The sequence below is a fragment of the Corvus hawaiiensis genome, chromosome 2, assembly GCF_020740725.1.
Source record: "Corvus hawaiiensis isolate bCorHaw1 chromosome 2, bCorHaw1.pri.cur, whole genome shotgun sequence".
In the NCBI taxonomy this organism is placed as follows: Eukaryota; Metazoa; Chordata; class Aves; order Passeriformes; family Corvidae; genus Corvus; species Corvus hawaiiensis.
Genome location: NC_063214.1, coordinates 19,546,143 through 19,556,683, shown reverse-complemented (window position 1 = coordinate 19,556,683; position 10,541 = coordinate 19,546,143). Strand labels below are relative to the sequence as shown.

The following is a 10,541-nucleotide window of genomic DNA, read 5'->3' as shown; positions in this document are numbered from 1 at the left end:
GCATCAGGGAACAGCAGAACAGTAGGAACAAGAAGCATTTCTCACTCCTAACTCTATGTAGGAAGGAGACCCAGCTGCACCCTTTCCTCTACTCTTCCTGTGCTGGTTTCCCCAGCAAGAATGTGTGAGGAAGGAGCTAAAGCACCTTCCAGCAGGGCTCTGGTTGAGGTAGTTGGCCCCAAGTTAAGATACTTCAGTACACAATCAATTCAGATGAAGTAAGGGATCCTCTGCATTTAATGTAGCTTTAGTTTTCTATTAAGTTTCTGAAATAAATGTATGTCCTCAGTTTTTTAAGCACATCAGATGAATTTGCAAGAGGTTTTTGGTTTCTCTCTTGAACTTGGGTACCCATCTTCCAACTGGCATGTACCAAACACACCTGTGTCTTACCCAGGTTTTGCGTCCCGTTTCTACTAAGACCAATGACCACTGTTCTACCAGAAGGTTGCTTGGGTGATACAAAAGATGTTGGTATTAGCTGGTCCTTGGGAGGACAGTCTGGGAGGATCTTGGAATACCCAGCTGAGTGCTCAAGCTATCCATGCATTGAACCAGCAGTGTCTGAGAGGGCACACACTGCTCCCATACATGCCATGACACACGAGGCAGAAGCAGGAGCTTCCCAAGAGATGGGTGTGCTTACAGTGCTGACAAGGTAGGTCTCAGGGCTTCCTGACCATAGCCTGCCTGTTTGCCCAAGCACAGTAGCACATACTCCTCTCCCAACCTCTCCTCACACTAGCCAGACCCAGCAGAGAACATTTACACATCCTAGAATTAACAAGGTCAAAAGGAGAGCTGAGGAAGAGTCTGACTCTAGTTCTGGGGTAGAAGATTCAGTTGGGAGGAAGGGAAGATTTCCAGCTTTCTGGTCTCTTCACATAGGTTCTGCTATTTTCTCACTGAAATGGTGTTTCCTCTGGATTCCCTTCAGCTGTCCACTACACAACATAGACATTCCCATTCCTCAACCTCCTTACATGACTGTCATAGCAAAGACCTTTAGGCGTCATATGATGTCTTCAGCACTTAGGCTGGATGACGGTGGTGAGGACCTGGCACAGGCTGCCCAGAGAAGCTGTGGCTGCCCCATTTCTGGAAGTGTTCACGGCCAGGTTGGATGGGGCTTGGAGCAACCTGGTTTAGCGGAAGATGTCCCTGCCCATGGCAGGGAGTTTGGAACTGGATGGTCTTTAAAGCCTTTTCCAACATAAACCATACTATGATTTTATGAATTTAAGTATCTCAAATATAATCTTGTACTATTTACTCATAAAAATATGTTTGAAATTAATATATGTGGATTTATGTTGTCTACATAGGAAAAAAATAACAAATTTTGAGATGTGAATCTCTTCAACCGAATTACTGTTGGTCTCACTGTATCTCATTGTAATTTTTTGCTTTATTTTCTTTTCTATTATTTTGAACAATAATTCTCACATTGCAAAACTGTAAAACCAATTTTTTTGTCTGTCTCACAGGATTCTGGGAGCTTGCAGAAAAAATCACTGGAATTGACTGTCAGCTAAATGAGGCAAAACTGCTCTCCCAAAAGCAAAAACACTTTGGAAATATGTGGGTATTCACAGAAAGGAATGGTGCATTACTGAGACTTTTACAAGTCAAGGGGGTTTGGCCATTCTGCAATTGTTGCCTTAAGCCCCTAAAATCAAGAGCCAAACAAGGTTAAGGTGATAAAAATGCAGTTACCATTTAATGAAGGGTACCTCCAGGTGCACAACATGCTGACATACATGCCGAAAATGTGTCAAAAGTGCACACGGGATACAGGGCAAGTACAGTTTTATAAGTTTAGCAAATTAGCATAATTGGCAAGAATCCCCATTTAGAAACACAGGTAATGAAATAATTCCCCCTCTTGGTTCAACCCCTTCTGAAGCCCCCCTCCTTGCTAGCTGTTTATTATCTAATACGTGGGCAAGTGTCTTGGGAAGGTGTCTTGGTCTTGATTCCCAGAAGAAGAAAGATTAGAACAGGCCTTCAGGAATTTGTTCATCTAATAGGAAAAGTATTGGAGTTAGGAAACTATATAACTGTACAATAATAGCCTACAGAGCTATGAATATATACAAAGAATATATAAAAGCAAAAATCATTTTGGCATCATTAGGGTAGGCAAGCAATCTGCAAAGCTGCTGCTGGAAATTTGGTTGTTGGTGGAAGAAATACCTCAAAGAAAGGACAACAGTGACTCAGGATAACAGGTGAATGCTCCAGATTATGCTTACAGAGTTGTTTTCACACACTTTTTTTGCAAGAAGCACAGAGCTGAGTCTCTGACTTGGATTCTCTGAGAGAAGAAAGAGGCAGTAAGGTCTCTTCATTCCCTGTGATTGGGCCAATGCAGAACACTATGTGGCACATGCATGAATGACATTGAGGTGCCAGAGCTTGTCCAGAGAATGGCAACAGAGCTAGGGAAGGGTCTGGAGCACAACACCAGGTTGTTTAAAGCCCCATCCAACCTGGTTTACTTATGCTTCTCCTGATAGGATGAGGAAATTTAAATGCTTTCCACACCAGCATTTCTCATGATGAAGATAAAGATCTTTTCCACCAAAAATGTTTCACTAGTCCTCAGATGAGAGACAAAAAAGACCCTTTCTTGCAAAAGAGGCTGGGAGCCTAAGAAATAACTAATTATGGGTCTAATTTCTCTCAGTAAAGATGCTACCAGTGAAAGCTGGCAGCTTGTGGAGCACCACACAAGTTTGCTTGTCAGCCTTTTATTGCTGTTGTGGGTTTTGTACAGATACCTGCACAAGAAAAGCAACGATAGACACATTTTTTTACCTTATCCTTAGCAAAAATAGGATTTATTAGGAAAAATCAAAGGTGGAAAGCATATTCTTATGCTCCTACATGAGAATGTGCCCTGTATCATAGTTTCTCAAGATATAGTGAGCAAAACCACATCTACTGAGGCATAAAAGATCAAAGCCACATGTGCTGACGCATAAAAGATTAAGAATGATAGATCCTTCATAAAATGTTTGGTTTAAAGTAAGATGGAAAGATGCAGCTTGGTCTTAATGAGGTTTCAAGGATTTTGAAGGTTTGTGGTCCAAACTAATATGGAGCCTTTTTTTCTAGACAATCGGAAATAGGCAAGGACTGTCCAATTTCTGAAGAAATTATAGAGTATCAAAAAACCCTAGACGATAAGCAAATACCTTGTGAAAATTAATATCCAGTATAGTCTTTTGAGCATCATCTACTCCACTAAACTAAACATGATGAGGACTCACGCTGTCTCAGTGTCAGTGCTGCTAAGCTCTCCCCCCGGGGATGCCTCTGTCCTGGATGAACCAACTCCTTCCTCAAGTGCCACTAAGCACAGTCTGGGAAATAGCAGAAGGTGCTCAGACACCATGTTTTGGTCACAAATAGACTTCAGTAGTGTGGAAAAGGGGTATCGTGCCAGTTGGTCTCAGTGCTGAAAAGCAGCCATGGGCAAGTCCAATTTGCTAATGTAGACAGAATCTTAGAGAGAATTAATTACTCCAGACACACTCAGGCAACAGAAATAACTAGGGGTCTTTGATGGGACAGCTCACGTACAACTACAACCCAAAAGAAAGGGAGGCTCAAAATTAGTTTCCTGAGCCTAACAGGAACAATACTTGTGCCTTTGGGGAAAGGGGTCACAGAAATTCCAACATGCTTTACTATCTGGGAGGAATATGGATGTCATAATAGTTTTTCCTTGTTGCATCTTAGATCAAACACAGTGCACACGACAAGGCCTATCAGCATCCTAATTCTTTGCTTGTGCCATGCAAACACTCTTTTTTGCCACTTCAGAAATCTGACCCAGCTGCACAAAGCCAACAGCGACAAAGCTGAAGGAGCAGCTTACATGAGCGCAGATTGATATTGCTTCACATACTACCTTGGTGTCTGCCAAGGAAGGCAGGAATCTCCCTTGGAATGGAGAATATAATCCACTTCCTTCCAAATTACTATAACCATGAAATTAAGGGGCTTTCAGGCAAAGATATGAGAAAAGCAATAACAGTTCTTTACTAGAATATATATAGGTATAAATATAACAAGGCAAACAATCAACACCAGCAGCAACCACAAACAGAACCAGGAACCCAGTGCCAGCCTCTCTCGGCTGTCGGGCCCTTTCCCCCTCGGTGCAGTTCCGCTCACAGCCGGCAGGGGGCGCTGGTGCGCTGTTTCCCCGCGCCTGCAGGGGGCGCTGTGCCGCGAGCTCGGCCGTTTCTCTGCACGTGGGTAATGGCGGCGCAGCCGGCGGGAGGGATGGAAAAGGGGCTTCCTTTACAAACCCGTGGGGGGCGGCCAGTCCTGGTGCCCCTCTGGATGGCCAAATGAGCTGTAGCAGGAACCTCGGAAGCAGCAAGCTGGAACAGCAGAGGCCCGCAAAATCCCTGAGTAATAAACAAAATGTATCAGAAACTCCACAGCTGTAGCAGGGGTCGCTGCGTGTCCCAGCAGAGCAGGGAGTGTGGGGTGTAGCGAAAAACAGCCCGAGGCAGCGGCAGAAAGCAGCGGGGCTGGGCAGCGGCAGCTGGGCTCCTCTGCAGCAGCTGCCCCACGCAGCCGGGGAGATGCGCCCTCCAGGAGGGGGTTCGGAGGTCGAGGTCCTGGTCTTTTCCTCTGAGGCACCCAAACAGATGGCAAGGGTTCTTTTTCAGTGAGGCAGGGTGCCAATAAGGTCTCAGTTCAATGGCTGCTCTCACGAGCAAAGGCTCACCCACAGCAGGAGAAGCAGTACAGGGCTGGGCTTAGGCAGCGGGAGCGAATTCTTCCCCCATTAAGCAACAGCTCGATGATCCTCCTTCGATGCTGAGAGCGAGAGAGAGGACCCAAGCCCAACCCCTCATGACCCAGCCAAAATCTCGAGGTATCTTTGCCCTTCCTAAGAGAATGCACCAGCTGCACTCCTGCCCCTTCTCCGTGGCCACTTCTTTTGTCTCTCTTAGGTACCAGTCGTTATTGTCTCTTAGCAATAAATGGGAGAAAAGTCCCTGAAAGAAAACAAAAGGAGCAATCCTAATCTCCAACACGTGTCATGAGTGCAACCTGCTTCCCACAAGCCAGTGAATCAGTGGCAAAGCCAGAAAACAAACTTAGGATCCAAGTCCTAACCTGGTGTCTCCAGCAAACAAACACTAGAAAACCAAATAAGCAGAAAAAACCCCCAAATAAGGTAAGAATTTCTGGTAACTTTTGCCTAGAAATGTGGCTGCAGTATCTGTGGATAATTGATAACAACATAGACACAAAGCAGACACACTGTCCTGGTATTTGTTGGAAAGAATTGTCCAGCAACTCGATCCAAACTGCTGCAAGGAGGGTGAGATGGGAAGGGAGCCTAAACATGTTGCATCAGAGGAATTTATATCACATGCTATGCTTCACATGTGATGTTTTTCCCTCTACCTACTCACACAGTAGGTTTGTGACTTTAATCTGTTTATTTTTAGTAGGAAGTATAAATAGGTAAATACATGCTCTGAGCTGATATTTTAGGCAGGGAGGTTTAATTGTGTATGTGTGCTAATTGTTGTTATGTTTCTGGGTATTACTGATCTTGGACATGCTCCTGCACACTCCTGCACTGCAGGAGCATAGGTTGTTTGGCTGCTATCACAAACACTCCCTGCTACTACTGTACAAACTGCTCAGGGTGGAGGTTTTCAGCTGCCAAATAGGGCTTCGGAGATAATCCTCTTGTTTGTCTGCAGGATGAGTGGACAAGAAACTATGGCCGTGCAGGTTGTTCCTACACTACACTGGCAAAAGGCAGCCATCAAGATGGTCAAATGAGACACAGGCTCTTCTGTTGCTCTGCTTTTGCTTCTTTTGCTGCAAGAAGTGATGAAATCAGCTCTACCAGCACGGAAACTGGCTGAGAGCTTTGCCCACCTTGCTAAACTACGTGATGACTTACATCTCGCTGCCTCCAGCATGTCAGTGAAGACACTCAGGGCTCAGGTTAGTAAGAAACAGAGTTTTTCACCTACTGGCTATGTTGTAAGTCTGTAGCCACTCAAGTAGTTATGCAAGCACTTGGCCCCAGTTCCAAGTCCCACGAGCAGCATAAGATTCCTCAGTCATGCACAGATATCTTCTAGGACATCTTTACATGGGAGCATTTGCTGAAGAAAACTTTATAACCTGGTAAATTTTCATTGAACTTGGAATCTTTACACAGCCCTCTCCTGATTCCCTATTTCGTTCTGACTTCCTGGGTTAAAAGCTCTGAAGGTGAATACCAGATTTTTTATAAACACTCAAGTTCAATTCCAGACAATTTACATGGTTTGGGTAATATCATCAAACAAAACAAAGTATAAATAATGCCAAACACCATAGTGCAGATATGTAAACAAATTACAAGGTCTTGTAAAATGACTTGATTTTGAGTAAAACCAAGAATAAAAAGGCAGTCCGGAGTTTGGTCTTCAAATGGCCCAGGTCAGCTTGAACTAGCTGAAGATCTATCAACCAAAGTGTTAACATGCTTCACTTACTTTCTAGACTGTAAATTAAACTGTAATTAGTCACCACCACTCCAAGCAAACAATCTCCTCTAATCACCTTGTCATGACAATACATCTTTGTAATATTGCAGATGCTCAGGGACAACTTATAAACAGGATGTAAGTGAACGTCTATTAAAAAAATTAACTGGATTACTGCAGTTGCTAAATATTATTCCAAGTTTCATAATACTAAGTGCTTTAAGGCCAACATATAAAACAGCAGCTGCTGTTAGAGGAGTTTGTTTTTCTACGCATAATCAAATTTTGGCTTGTAAAAGGCTGTTATTTTTCTATCTTCAATTTTTTCCCGGGAAGTGTTATACCAAGCACAGACATAAAAAAAACAAAGGAGAAAAAAAAAAAAAAGCTGTCTTCCTGAATTTTTTTAATGGGTTTCTTTATTTTTCTCTGTAATCCACCCACCTCCCCACTCATCAGTTGCTGGTAGCTCTCTTCTGTTACATTGGTGCTGCTCATTCTGCATTTATGTTGTTAAACCAGGAGATTTCTCAGATCCTGTGTCCAGCTAGGAGCCCCAAACCAGTTCCTGAATCCACATCATGATAATAATTTTTAACTCAGGTTCTTGTACAAATTAGAGCAACATAAAGGTGGAGTGTTCTTTTTGATACATATTACTACACCCAAGGGAGAGAGCTCCACCAGTCCTGCCAAGAGAAGGGTGATAACCCATTCTGCGTCAGCTACCAGGGCGGAAAACCTAGACCACGACACGGCTTTCCTGCATCACTGCAGCACCCTGAAGGTCAGCTGGAGGGTCTGCTTGACTCACAGTCAAAGAATAAAGCAAGGGGCAGACATGTGAACACAGACAGGGGAGCACAGGGAAGCAACAGTCATGCTCAGCAAAGGCCATCAAGGTTTCTGCAAGGTGTAGGTTTAGCTGACGGGGAATTTTATCAAGGATATGGCACAGAATGGAAAAGCACAGACTTGTGGTTTTGGAAGTCCACCTGATCTAGTGGAAGGTGTCCCTGTCCATGGCAGGGAATTGGACTAGATGATCTTTAATGCCCCTTCCAATCCAACCCATTCCATGATTCTATGGTAAGCAACAATGACCACATCCAGGCAGAAGCAGCTGTCCTCTCTACATTGGAGAAGACAGAAGGAACAATGTCTTTGACAGAACAAAGTTGAAGAAGGTGTCCCTAAACATTTTCCCACAGACCTTTCTGCAAGGCTCCTCTAATCTTATTCTGTGTATTGGTGTTGGGCTGGATCATGATTTTGATCCTCCATGTTTACTTCTATCCACCTTCTCTCCTGAAGTATTTCATCCATGCTTCTCTTGCCATCCAACCATGATGGACCTTGGCATTGGGTTTTGACTCTCTTCCCCCTCTGTCTCAACACAGGGACCTCTCACTACCAAGACCTGCATTTCAAACACACTTCTTGTTCCCAGAAGTGAACACACTTTCCTTCCAGATCCCACCTTTCCACCTTGGGTTGACTCACAGACCTCTGACTCTTTTTCCTCCTTTTCTGTCCTTGGTGCAGCACATCACTCATGCTTTTCTTTCATTCCCAAGTCGCAGTTCCCTCTTGGAGACCAACAAATCACACGGTATTTAATCATACAGTTGAAGTTATAAACAGAGCTGTCCTAAGACCTCTCCTTTTCTACCTGCACTACTCCCCAGCCTTCATAACAGGAATTCTTCCACCCAGGACCAAGATCCAGACTGTTATTTCACAGTGCACTGGCTTATCTCTATCTTCTCATCTAATTTCTTTTTTATCTCTTCACATTCTTTGCCTTGTGCCTTTGCCGTTTCTCTGCATTTATCTGTCAAACACCCTCTTTTCTTCAAAGCACTGCTTAAAATTCAGCTCTCCAAGCAGCACTCCTCTTTTCTAATCCCTGGCAATCTCACATAATCCTTGTGATGAAATATTTTCTCATGATCTGCCATGTATTTAACTTGACTACTTTAGATTTCAGAGTGTCCTAGACAGGGAGTATGTCTTACCTGTAATCTATAAAATACTGTTCACATCGAAAGTACCCTACAAATGTTATCTAATGAATGGAATTCATTGCACTGCACTTATGATCAGCTACAAAAGGATGAGGAAGACCAGCTAAGATGTGAAGTTAACCATTTAAAACCTAAAACAAAGAACCCAGTGACATGAAAACATGGATTAGGCTTTAAGATGAAGACAGGTAGATTTAGATTGGATATTAGGAAGAAATTCTTCCCTGTGAGAGTGGTGAGGCCCTAGCACAGGTTGCCCAGAGAAGCTGTGGCTGCCCCATCCCTGGATGTGTCCAAGGCTGGGTTGGACAGGGCTTGGAACAACCTGATATACTGGAAGGTAGGGGGTGGAATTGGATGAGCTCTAAGGTCACTTCAAACCCAGATGAGCTCTACGGTCACTTCAAACCCAAACCATTCTGTGATTCTATAATTTTCGAGTGAGATTTCACTTTGCTGTATAAAGAGATTATTTTTTGCATTTGAGCAAAATTCTGAGTTTTGCTTCAGGGCTTCCACTCAGGAGGAATTTGCTCTGGGGCATGTGCCGAGATCTGTGAATAACCATTCCAGGTTGCTTTGCATGAATAGCAGTTGTTGTGTTAACAGTTAAGGTCTTAACAACTACATTGCCATGTTCTGACCTTGTCTGGCTTACTGGGAGAGTTGTAGCCCATGAAGTTAGGCTACTGGGACCATGTGTATTGCCGTAAGCCAGGAGAAAGGGAATAACAAAATATAAAAGTGGCTTTTCAAAATTCAGAAGAAACCAGGATGACCTCCAGTTCTTTTATAGTCACCAAAGTGGTACCTCCTGACCTTCTGTGTAGTGGGAAGATCATTTGGGAATAGAGTGAAAGGCAGTTTAAAATATTAAAAAATTAATGGAATTGAAGTTCATAAGCAGGTTTCAACCAGTTAGTAGCTCTACTACCATTAGCATGGACTGGTTGATGTACACTCCCTTTGAACCCAGCTAAATCATCTTAACCTAACCCTGTAAAACACTTTATCTCATATCAGAACTACTAACGCCTTGGACATCACTGCATGGTTGCATTCGTACAGTCATAGCTATGACTTCTAAGAATTTTTTTGTCTAACTCATAAACTTGGACTTGAATTAAGTAATAAGGGTTATAGACAGCGAATCTCTCTTTATATAAATAATGTATAATCTAATAGCAAAATAAGGCTAAAATTGAGCACAACTTCCTCTGAGGAGCAAATAGTGTCGGGAAAGCCCTGGAAGAGGATGTCAGTTGGGTCTTATTCTTCAGACATCACCAGGAACATCAGGGAAGGGAGGAATTGTGCTGGAAGAGAGTGATGATTTGCCAATTAAAAGCCGCTAATTAGGGAGAGAAGTTACAGAGCCCTGTGGAGAGCTGCTGAGTGAGGACACCAGATGAGCAGCAGCTTGGGATGTCAAACTGGCCCAAGGAAAGACACAGCAGTTGGTTAATTACATGAGGAGGGTTGGAGACAAAAGACTCTAGAAGATGCATTTTTCTATTTATGTACTTCTAATTTTGCCATAAGTGCCAACAGTATCCAGGCAACTCAGAATCACAAATGGATTTTATCTTTACACTACCCTGTGGAGAAGGTAGATGGCCAAAGGCTTTGGGAGCCAAGGCGAAGAGCAGAGCAAGTGATTTATTAGCCTGGGTTCACAGAGATTCTGGTGATGTGGGCCCTTGTTAAGCCTCTTCACCACAAAAGCATGCTTTCCCCAAAGGAGGGAACTGATCAGCAACCTACTGGTGCTTATTTGAAGAAGGGCCTGAGGACAAGGAAAACACTAATCATAGAGTCATTAAGGTTGGAAAAAGTCCTCTAAGATCATTGAGTACTCCTTAAACCAGCACCACTGTGCTCACCACTAAACCATGTCCCTGACTGCCATATCATAGAGAAGTGTCACACACACACAAAATCACAACCACCTTGTTATTATAACAGTTTTCCACTGGAAAAAGAAACACAT

At 43.4% G+C, this 10,541-nt stretch overlaps 1 long non-coding RNA gene across 1 annotated transcript; it reads left to right on the top strand.

Annotated features, from left to right (window-relative positions):
- Positions 1 to 2,390: 2,390 nt before the first annotated feature.
- Positions 2,391 to 9,972, top strand: LOC125337274. Its single transcript, XR_007208005.1, has 3 exons — positions 2,391 to 2,473; positions 4,987 to 4,988; positions 9,960 to 9,972. It is a non-coding gene; the product is annotated as an uncharacterized LOC125337274 (long non-coding RNA).
- Positions 9,973 to 10,541: the final 569 nt, after the last annotated feature.